Genomic DNA, 12228 nt, shown 5'->3' with positions numbered 1-12228 from the left:
AGAACTGTTATTCCTATTTCCCACATCTTTGCCTAAAGGCCCTTGATTTCAAAATATAATAACTCAGAGGGAAAAGGGGTTATATCTGCCACTTCAAGGGAGGCTTCTGCCTTCCTTAGCAGACACCTGTCTTTCAAAACCAAGACAGATCTTGGCGCTGAGGTGTTGGGGTCCCTCCCCTGCCGTGTAGCCCTGGGAGAGGGGCCCTGAGGGGACAGGCACGGGGTTTCCCTGCCCCTGCTCAGCCTCGTTCCCATTGGTTGTTTTGTGTTCCCCTGCGCGGGCAGAAGGACCCTTGGTCCCGTGACTGTAACAGTTCCTCGGCAGAGCCCCGGCCATGCGGCTGGAGAAATAAACATCTCTCTGAAACAGCTATCAAGAATCTGTCTGTCCATATATATTTCCTTTCCACGGGACGCCTGGTTTGGTATATGAATGTTGCAGTATCCCCACTGCAACAAATGGTGGCTAATGCGGGCAGAATGATCCCCGATCCCTAAGCGACTGATTTGTGTGAGTAAACCCTGGAAACTTTGGATTCCTCTTCTTGGTTTTGCTTTGCTATTCCATATCTAAACTATGGAGGAACGGTGGGAAGACTCTTGGCTCTCAGAGCCGCATATGGACATTTATCTTAAACTTAAAATGATTATTGAACAACTATTTGTAAATTTTAGCTTGATTCAAGCTCAGAAAGAACTGAAACACTTCCTGGCATGGTTGTTTAAGAACTTTTTCTATGTTTCTCGGGATTTAATTCTTACAAAGGGCTGCTTTTCCACACCATAAAATCACCAGGTGTGAGAAGAGTTTGCATTAATGTAAGTAAATCATGAGGTACAAGTAAGTGAGTTGCAAAAGTAGCACTTAAAAGGCTCTTAAAATAATTACTATGCATTCCAAACTCCTTAATTGCCTTGCACAAATCCTTAATATCAGAATAAGAAAGGGGTTTCCAGTCAGGGTTAGTTCCATTGCTAGTACAAGAGAGTGTAGTAGAAGCAGTTGGAGTTACTTCCTGGTAGCCATGGGTTCCCGGATTCAGAGGGGCAGTCACAGGACTGTGGGAACCTGGGGCGGGACAATGGGAAGCAGGGGCGGGGAGTGGAGGGGCAGGGGCGGGGAGTGGAGGCGGGGACACGGCCGGAGGAGGGGAGGGGTTGGGGGCGGGGTTGTGGGAGGCAGGGGCGGTACTTGAGCCATGGGCGGGAACAGAGGGAGGGGTGAAACACGACGCTGTGGGGGCGGGGTCAGGTTGTGACGCAGGAGTGGGAGGGGATGGGGACAAGAAGGGATTTGTGGGATGGGGGAGAAAGGGATTGTGGGAGGTGTAGTTTGGAGAGGAAGGAACATTGCGTCCGCCATTACTGGAGACAAACAAACTCGGAGAAAAGCGGTTGGGGGGAGGGGATTTTTCCCGGGCTGCGAGCACATGGCAATGGCTGTCCCTGGGAACAAAGAGATCAGGGGAGAAGGGGTTTTTACGCGCGCTTGAAACATGAGGGCTAGAAACTGGGGAAAAGGGAGTGGAGAAAAGGGGTTGGGAAGGTCCTGGGATGGGCTCCGGATTCCCATCCAAGGCAGGGTGCTGAGGAAACACGGGTGAGCCAGGAGGACGATAGCTCTCCTGTGCTGAGAAGCAGTCTGCTCTAGCTGTGTTTTCCAGCGTAGGGGAAGAGGGGTCCGGGACACAGGGGTTGGAAGAGGGTATGAGGGAATTAACAGGGGGGTTTTGCAGTGGCTTTTCATGTACTGCCTTTTTCTCCGGCAAAGTATAACTTAGTAACAGGAGAGGAAAGAATTTTGAAACTGTTTCATCTCCTGCACGCCTCAGAGAGGAGAGTTTTCTCCCCACCTTATCCCAAAATTCAGCAGATCTTATGTCTTCGGAGGTCAGATTAGGAAAGTACTGAAAAAGCCATTGTACAAAAGATTGAACTAGATTTTTAGGGTATTTATGCCCAGTTAAAGAAAGGTAACTTTGAACTTGGTGGTATATTTCTCTATGGTGTGCAGAAACTTCAGATCCCATTATGAATGCACACCAAACCTCAACCCCTTACTCACCAAAAAGGAGGAAAAAAAAAAGAGAAAGTTTACACCAGCACCAGCTTAAGACAGGAGCCCCTAAACCAGCAGGGAGATACTCACCAGAATTCTGGATTTATCACAGGAAAGCAGGTCCGGAGAAAAAAAAACGCGAGAAGGGTCTTCTGCTTTCCAGCAGTTCCCTCACCACGTGGTGTGGGGGAGGGTACAGGCTGAGGCTCTGGGCTCAGTGTTACACAAAAAGTAACACCTCGCCACACAGAGCTGGCACAGCAGGACGTGCAGAGCTAACTCCAGCAGACACAGCTGCCGGGACACCCTGAAAATCTCTCAGAACCGGAGTTCAGAGATAGCACGTTGGGCGCCAAATGTGGAAGGTATCTTTTCAGCTTTATACCGGCTAGCGCTTGTATTTCAATGCCTTAGAAAGCCTCGAGCAGCCTTGAGAGGTAGCACGGGCAATCTAGCACTTTAGTAGCTCTAAAATCGGTACCTGAATCAGCTGCAGAGCAAATACCATCAGCAGAAGCAAAGAGGGAGAAATATAGCTCCCTGCTCGCTCAATTCCCTGCAGTTAGAAGCTTTCAAATGAGACAGACGATCAGAGATGTTTACAGGAAAGTAGCTGAGCTGAGAGAGGGCGTTTGCCTCCCCTCGACCATCTTTATTAGGAGAAGGGGAAAGGGGAGGACTGGGGGCGGACCCGGGGTGAGCGGCCAATCAGACACTGCTAAAGAGTCTGAGTTACATTTGGCTTTGCCCGCGCTTGGAACAAAGGAGCTCAGAGCACATGTCTTTGGGAGGGGGGAGGGGAAGCTCAAAACAGGCAGCAACATGGCGCCCAATGTGGGGCCTGAGGGCATTAAGAGAGAGAGGTGAAAAAGGAATAACAGTTCCTGGATAACTTAATTTTGTGTGCTGGATATTGGAACCTTGTTAGGCAGCACTATGTGGTCTAGTTTACCCTGGTTCGGGTGGCATGTAGCCGTGGCTATATTCTTCCCCTTTGCAGCTCCTTACTTGAATATGGGTCCTCTGACTAAGGCTACCATTGCTGTTATCCAGCTTGCGTTATGGGTCGAGAAGGTGAGAAATTCATGGGTTTTTAACTTCCTCTGGAATGCGGGCACATGGATAAACAGCTATCACACACTGAGCACATGTTTTTGGGGTTATGTTAACAATGGTACCTTCTGTGAGGAAATGACACCAGGGGAAGTTTTCCCCCAACCCCTCAACCAATTTTTTGAGCCCACCCCATCAATTTTCGAAGGGTTTAGATTCCCTCTGAATACTAACCATCTGCTGCTGGTAGGCCTACACTATTTAGCCCTCAAGGATAAGTTGAGATTAGCTTGGATAACTACCCAGACACCAGCCCCAGAGACTAGAGATCCTGCCCCAGAACCTGACATGGCCCCAGAGACTAGAGTTCCTGCCCCAAAACCTGACATGGCCCCAGAGAGTAGAGTTCCTACCCCAGAGCCTGATCCTGCCCCAGAACCTGACACGGCCCCAGACACTAGAGATCCTACCCCAGAGCCTGACACAGCTCCAGAAACTAGAGACCCTGCCCCACAGACTGATACCTCCCAACAGTCCACCTCAGAAATGGACTACCCAAACTGGGTGGGGGTACTGGCGAAAGGGATGCAGGAGATGTGCCAAGAGATGGGTCAGGTGCGCCAGGGGATATGCCAGGAGATGGGTCAGGTGCACCAGGGGATATGCCAGGAGATGGGCCAGGTGCGCAAGGAGATGTGCCAGGAGATGGGCCAGGTGCGCCAGGAGATATGCCAATTGCTAAGGGAATACACCTCCTCAGCTAGTGAAAAACCCTCTCCCTGCCCCAAAGAGGGTGAGTCCGATGGTGCAGCAGTGGAACCCACGGATGTTACAACCGTCCAGGCTTCAGCTGAACCACAAGGACAACCACAGCCAGCAGCAGTCGCCCCTGTGCAAAGGAGGAAGTGTAAGACCAAATCAGTACGACCAGTTAATGATGATGGGCAACCAGGGTCCTCACAACCAGCAGGAGAGCCAGAGCCAGAAATCATCACTGAGTCCCTGTTGTACGACAGTCTCCGTGCTATGCGAAACGACATTGTGCGAAGGGGGCGTGAGCCTTATACCACCTGGCTGCTTCGGGTTTGGGACCTTATGGGCACAAGTGTGCAACTGGATAGTGGTGAGGCAAGGTATCTGGGATCGTTGACCCAGGACCCAGGTGTGGACCAGATATTTGTGAGGGAGCCAGGGCCTCTCTCTCTCTGGGAGCGGCTCTTAACGAGTGTGAGAGAAAGGTTCATTCACAAAGAAAGAATGCAGGAGTATCATCATAGAATGCAGTGGAAGACACTCGAGCAAGGGATCCAACAGCTAAGAGAGGTGGCAGTATTAGAGGTACTCTTTGGGAGGGATGGACAGCATGATAATGACCCCGATAAGGTCAGGTGCACAGGACAGATGATGTGGAACCTGGCAAAGCTAGGGCCATCGCAATACACCACCTTCATTGCGACGATTGATGCTGACAATACCCGAGAAACAGTGGGCTCTGTTGCCAACAAGCTCAGGAATTATGACAGTATGGTCAATGGTCCGCTGAAAGCTCATGTCTCTGCTGTGGTCCAGGACCTCAAAGAGGAGATGAAGGAGATGAGGAAGGAAATGAGGGAGGAGATGAGGGAGGAGATGAGGAGGGTCAGTGTGGCACCATTGCGAGTCACAGGCCCCCAAGTCAGAGCCCGTCGTCCCCCTGCTAGAGAGAGAGGGTACACCCCACGAGCTGAGCTGTGGTTTTTCCTGTGTGAGCATGGGGAAGACATGAGAAGGTGGGATGGGAAACCCACCTCTGTCCTGGCAGCGCGGGTGCGTGAACTCAAGGAGGGAGGCACTAACCGAGGGGGTTCCGCTAAGGTGAAGGTAGCCTCAGCCTCCCGTGACCGAGCTGCCAGGTATTACAGAAGGGAGGATGATATGTCGGATCCCCTTGAAGGTACCTCGAGCATGTACGCCCAGGGAAAGAATGATAACCAGGGCTAGAGGGGCCCTGCCTCTAGCCAGGAAGAGGCACGGGAGGACCGAGTTTTCTGGATGGTGTGGATTCGATGGCCTGGCACATCAGAGCAACAAAAATATGATGCATTGGTTGATACTGGGGCACAGTGTACTTTAATGCCATCAGGACATGTGGGGGCAGAACCTGTATCCATCGCTGGGGTGACCAGGGGATCACAGCAGTTGACCCTTTTGGAAGCTGAGGTGAGCCTGACTGGGAAGGAGTGGCAAAAGCATCCGATTGTGACCGGCCCAGAGGCCCCGTGTATTCTGGGCATAGACTTCCTCCGGAATGGCTATTACAAAGACCCAAAACGACTCAGGTGGGCATTTGGGATTGCTGCTGTGGAGGCGGAGGGCATTAGGCAATTGAACACCCTGCCTGGACTATCTGAGAATCCTTCTGCAGTTGGGCTCCTGAAAGTGGAAGAGCAACGAGTGCCAATTGCCACCTCGACAGTGCACCGCCGGCAGTATCAGACAAATCGAGATGCTGTGATCCCAATCCACAAGATGATCCGCAAGCTGGAGAGACAAGGGGTGGTCAGCAAGACCCACTCACCCTGCAACAGCCCCATCTGGCCTGTGCGCAAGTCTGACGGGGAATGGAGAATGACTGTGGACTATCGTGCCCTGAATGAAGTGACTCCACTGCTGAGCGCTGCTGTGCCGGACATGTTGGAGCTCCAGTACGAGCTGGAGTCCAAAGCAGTGAAGTGGTACGCCACTACTGACATTGCCAATGCATTCGTCTCCATTCCTCTGGCAGCAGAGTGCAGGCCTCAGTTTGCCTTCACCTGAAGGGGCGTGCAGTACACCAGGACCTGACTGCCCCCGGGGTGGAAGCACAGTCCCACCATCTGTCATGGACTGATCCAGACTGCACTAGATAAGGGTGAGGCTCCAGAAGATCTGCAGTTCATTGATGACATCATTGTGTGGGGGAACACTGCAACAGAAGTGTTTGAGAAAGGAGAGAGAATAATTCAAATTCTCCTGCAAGCTGGTTTTGCCATCAAGAAGAGTAAAGTCAAGGGACCTGCCCAAGAGATCCGGTTCCTGGGAGTAAAGTGGCAAGATGGACGACGACAGATTCCCACTGAGGTCATCAATAAGATCACAGCAATGTCTCCACCAACCAACAAGAAGGAAACACAAGCTTTCCTAGGCGCCATAGGGTTCTGGAGGATGCACATTCCCGAGTACAGCCAGATCGTGAGTCCTCTCTACCTGGTTACCTGCAAGAAGAATGATTTCCACTGGGGCCCTGAACAGCGGCAAGCCTTCGCCCAGATCAAACAGGAAATTGCTCACGCCGTAGCCCTTGGCCCAGTCAGGACAGGACCAGAGGTGAAGAACGTGCTCTACTCTGCAGCCGGGAACAATGGTCTGTCCTGGAGCCTCTGGCAGAAGGTGCCTGGTGAGACGCGGGGCCGACCACTGGGATTCTGGAGCCGAAGCTACAGAGGATCTGAGGCCAACTACACTCCCACAGAGAAAGAAATCTTGGCAGCCTATGAAGGAGTCCAAGCTGCCTCAGAAGTAATTGGCACAGAGGCACAACTCCTCCTGGCACCCCGACTAATGGTGCTGGGGTGGATGTTCAAGGGAAAGGTTCCCTCCACGCATCACGCCACCGACGCTACTTGGAGCAAATGGATCGCCCTCATCACGCAGCGCGCCCAAATTGGAAACCCAAGTCGCCCTGGGATCTTGGAAATAATTACGAACTGGCCGGAAGGTGAGACTTTTGGGTTATCTTCTGAAGAAGAAGAGGAGCAGGTGACACGTGCCGAAGAAGCCCCACCATATAACGAGCTACCAGAGAGTGAAAGACAATACGCCCCCTTCACTGATGGTTCCTGCCGAATTGTAGGCACTAGCCTGAAAGGGAAAGCTGCTGTATGGAGCCCCACATGACGGGTTGCACAGGCTACTGAAGGAGAAGGTGGATCGAGCCAATTTGCTGAGCTCAAAGGTGTCCAATTAGCTCTGGACATAGCTGAAAGAGAGAAGTGGCCAAAGCTCTACCTCTACACTGATTCATGGATGGTAGCCAATGCTCTGTGGGGTTGGCTGGGAAGGTGGAATAAGGCAAACTGGCAGTGCAGGGGAAAACCAATCTGGGCTGCTGAGGAGTGGAAAGACATTGCCACTCTAGTAGAGAAGCTACCTGTGAAGGTCCGTCATGTAGATGCTCACGTCCCCAAGAGCCGGGCTAATGAAGAACATCGTAACAACAAATAGGTAGATCAGGCTGTGAAAATAGAGGTGTCCCAGATAGACTTGGATTGGCAACATAAAGGAGAACTGTTCCTAGCTCGATGGGCCCATGATGCCTCAGGTCATCAGGGCAGAGATGCCACCTATAAGTGGGCACGAGACCGAGGGGTGGATCTAACTATGGACAGTATCTCCCAGGTCATCCATGATTGTGAGACATGCGCTGTGATCAAGCAGGCCAAGCGGGTGAAGCCTCTGTGGTATGGTAGGCGATGGTCCAAATACAAGTATGGGGAGGCCTGGCAGATTGATTACATCACACATTGCCTCAAACCCGCCAAGGCAAGCGCTATGTGCTCACAATGGTAGAAGCCACCACTGGATGGCTGGAGACCTACCCTGTGCCTCACGCTACTGCCCAGAACACCATCCTGGGCCTTGAAAAGCAAGTCATTTGGAGGCATGGCACCCCTGAGAGAATCGAGTCTGACAATGGGATTCATTTCAAGAATAGCCTTATAAACACCTGGGCTAGAGAACATGGCATTGAGTGGGTGTACCACATCCCTTACCATGCACCAGCAGCTGGGAAGGTTGAGCGGTGTAATGGACTGCTTAAAACCACCTTGAAGGCCCTGGGTGGGGAGACTTTCAAAAACTGGGAGGTGCATTTAGCAAGAGCCACCTGGTTAGTTAACACCCGAGGCTCCACTAGCTGAGCAGGCCCTGCCCAATCCGAACCCCTACAAACAACAGACGGGGATAAGGTTCCAGTGGTGCACATGAGAGGTATGCTTGGAAAAACTGTTTGGGTAAAGTCTGCCTTGAGCAAAGACAAACCCATCCGTGGGGTTGTTTTTGCTCAGGGACCAGGTTGCACCTGGTGGGTGATGCAAAGGGATGGAGAGACCCGATGCTTACCTCAAAGGGACCTTGTTTTAGGGTGAACTACCCATGGCTCTGTACTTGTATCAGTATCAGCATGTATATATGTATGTAATTCGGGTGATGCATGGATTTATATGGTTAAAAAGTTAAGTTTCATGTAACATGTTAGTATGGGAAAAAATTCGGGGTGGATAATGTTGGGGTTTTAGTTTAGTCTTAGTTTTTTTCCTGTTAAAGGAATTTTCTCCCATATGCATGTTGCTAGGGGACAAATAGCTGTACTTAAGAAAGACAAAAAGGGGGGTGGGGCGGGCCTGGTTACTCCTTTGTTTACACCTGGGTGTGGGGTCAGTTGGCTCTCAGCGTCTGGAGAGAGAAGCTGCAAAGAAAGGAGCTGCTGATTCTTTTTTTTCCCGGCGTTTTTCTTTCTGCTGGAAACAACGCCGGGATCCCAAAAGCCGCTTTCCCTGCCCTGCTGGAGGCCAGGCTGTGGCCGCCCTGCCCCTCTGCTGCTTCGAGCTTTCGCTGCGTTGTAGCCGTGCTCTCCCTGCCTGCGTGGACCTCCGGGGGGTTCCCCTTTTGGATACATCTCGTCTGCCACCCGGGATTTGTGTTTTTGCCTGCCGCTCCAGCCTGCCGTTCCAGCCTGCTGTTCCCGAGAGTCCGGGATCGGCTGCCCAGGGGTTTGTGAAGCCTTTGTTCCATCCTTCCCCAGGATCCCTGGGGCACCAGTGCCGCGTGCTCCCCGAGCTCGCTCCGGAGCGCCTCCTGCAGCCGCGGTGGAACCACCGCACCTGCCCTGCTCACCGGGAGCTGCCAGCGCCCCTGCCGGCTGCGAGCGGAACTGCACCCAAGGGGAAATAGCCTGACAGCCAAGAAGGCTGGGACTGGGTTTGTGTTTGCTGTTACTGCCATAGTTGTTGTTGTTTTGTTGGACTGGTTATATATATATATATATATAGTAAAGAACTGTTATTCCTATTTCCCACATCTTTGCCTAAAGGCCCTTGATTTCAAAATATAATAACTCAGAGGGTGCCTCTGCGTCCTTTTTGGAGCAGTTCCCACTTTGCCCGGTCAGCTCTGGACGCAGCAGGCTGCGGGGGCCAGCCTCTGGAATCCGGGAGACCAGAGGTCTGGCTCGTGGGTCCTTCCACAGGACGGCGGCAATAGAGGCAGGTGGTGGAAGAAGGAGGCAGGCTCAATTGTGGATGAAATCCGGAAGGTTTATTGTGTCTCCGAACAGGGGACCTCGCCCCCCGGGGGTGTCCAGCAATGAGCAACCCCGAATGCGCCTGCCAGGGGTTTTATGGGGGGGTGGTGACAGGGGAGGGATGACAACGGCATCGAATCAGGGAAGGAGGAGGATGGGTCTGCGGGATGAGGGACACACAAGGGAACCTATCTTGGGAAAGGAAGGGAGGGATCCTCCCCCCAAGACCAATCACTCGACGCCCCTGCCAGAACTTTCTAGAAGCTTGGGAGGGGTGCCGGAGCGATTGGCAGGGGTCTGGGAGGAGACAAATAGAGAAAGCAGGGTTATGAACACGAAACCAGGAGGGTATAAACTGGGATGGTACAGTAACACGAAACCCAAAGGGGAGACCCGGACTGAACCAAACAAGACACACGCCCACAAGAGGGAAAAGGGGTTATATCTGCCACTTCAAGGGAGGCTTCTGCCTTCCTTAGCAGACACCTGTCTTTCAAAACCAAGACACTGTCTCGTTGTGATACTGTTTTCATAGCACGAGCAAGAAGAGACTCTTCTTTCTAAATGGACTGAACAAGGTTATTATGGCAGTGGTAAACAGACTGAACATCTTAAGGGTTGTCTTTTTACATTGTCAGTGGGAGAAGGGAGGAAGGTGGGGGGAGGAGGAGAGTTCTGCAGGTGGTATAATTTTTTTTTTTCCCCTCTTTTAGGTCTGTTAATAAACTTCTTTATATTCTTTCAAGTTTGGTGCCTGCTTTGCGTTTCTCCTAATTCTTATCTCACAGAAGATAAACAGTAATGAGTATTTTAGACCAAACCACTACACTAAATTGGTGTTTCTGCCCTGTTACAAACCCAACCCGCTACACAGAGTCTGTGGTAGCATCAGGAAAATTTCAAGATATCCAATTACTGAAAGATTTAAGATTTTTCTTAGAAAGAATACCTTCATAGAATTTAAAGTCAGATTTTAAGAGAAGGGTTAGAAGAAAGGGGTATAGGTCTCTCTTGGATTGGGAAAGGCTGGGTTTAGCTTGCCTATGTCCCATCTTAGTTCCTCCCTCAGCAGAAAAAAGAGAAAAAACCCCAAAATTACTTAAAGTTGCGTGCAAAAAGAGGAGGAGAGCTCCAAGTTTAAACTTACAAATCTTGTTTTCTGGTGGGGGTGGCTCCTAGAAAGGTCTGCTGGGGGGATGGTCTGGTGTTGGGGTGGGTCAGCCTGCTCTCGGGCTGAAACCATCAAATGTCAGTCACCTGAAGAGATCACTGAGGTCTACGTTACCTCCCCCTGGGTGGCTCCCAATCCTAAATTACCTCCCCCTGTTCCAGAAAGTTCTCCCTTTTTTAGTTATTAATTGGTTCCCTGTTATGACTCCTGCCTCCCTGTTTTCCCCATTTGTTCTGAAAAATTGTATCCTCCCCTCTGCTTGTACCCCATTGGTTGTTTTCTCTTTCCCTGCCTTACTCCACCCCCCATAAAGGGGCTAGCCTGCGTCTCCTCGAGGCTTCGCTGGTCCCTGGACCCTCCTGCAAATAAACCTGTTGGAACTCACACCAGAAGCCCCTCCCGCCTTTGCCTCCGGGCTAACGCGAGCCTATTCCACTGGCTGCCCGAAGTGTTTCCTCTGAGGAGGAGCCAGCGCACGCACCCATCTAACGCTGATTCCACTGAGCCGTCCAGCCAGGACATTGTGGAGGCTAACGCTGCGTCCCCTCTGCCCGAGGGCACGCCGGGGCTTGTGCTGACAAGCCCCCGGTTGCGTTAGGTTGGCGCCCCAAACAGGGACGGCACACACGTGCGTTCCTGCATCGTCCTCGCTGCCAGGAGGCTGCGAGTGTCAGCGATTCGGAGCCGCCGACGCCTCTCACGGCAGCGCGCTCTGTTTTAAAAGCCACACTCCGAGACGAGATTGCCAACTCCTGCCAGAAGAGCAGCCTGTCCCGGAGGACCCCACCGTGCCTTTTTGTTTCCAGGACCAGACGCCTGTGTCTTCTTGTGAGTATTCTTGTGATTCCCGGCCCCTGGGAAATTATTTTTAGTTTCTCCTTTTTGCCGGTGGTGGGTGAAGTTGAGGCTGAGGTTTAAGATGGGAGCTAAGCTTTCCCAGCCTCAGCGGGAGGTTTATCTCCAAGTTGGGGAGTCCCTGAAGAATTGTGGGTTAAAGTTATCAAAGGGGTTTTTGAAAGGGTTTGTTAAGTGGCTGTTCTTTTATTTTCCCCAGATGTCCCCTGCTAATTTGAAGTCAGCCACGTTTTGTCAATTTGTGGGGGACAAAATATTTGAATTAAACCAAAGGGGAGATCCCTCTGGTGAGAGGTTTGTCTCCATGGTCTGGGCTTTGAGAGATATACACAAAGCTAATCGGAAAATAAAAGAAAAGCCCCGAATTCTCCCCAGTTCTTCCCAAGTCCCTCCTCCCCCGCCTCGCATTCCTCATCCCACTACCCCTTCGCTGAGAAGACCGGGAGTTGTAAAATGCCCAGAGGCACAGGGCTGCCACCGTCTCCCTGACTCTCCTCGATCCTCTCAGCCGCCCCGCCGAAGTAGTTCTGGCCAGGCTATTTCGGCTTCTACCCAAACCTGCTCTCCTATGCCCTCTTCCCAGGTTGTTCTCCCAAAAAGCGGTTCCCAGTTTTATTGCTCTCAAAATGACGGCGAAAGCTATTTTTTTGTCCACCGTTTTGTCCCCTTTCCCTGCTGTTCCTGCACTCCCCCAAAATGGAGGAGACCGCATGGCACAGCCCGCCTTTTTTCCTTCTTCTTCCCAAAATCCTCTTCGCCCTCCTCCTCC

This window comes from Corvus moneduloides, chromosome W (assembly GCF_009650955.1).
Source record: "Corvus moneduloides isolate bCorMon1 chromosome W, bCorMon1.pri, whole genome shotgun sequence".
NCBI lineage: Eukaryota > Metazoa > Chordata > Aves > Passeriformes > Corvidae > Corvus > Corvus moneduloides.
This window is presented reverse-complemented; position numbering follows the sequence as displayed.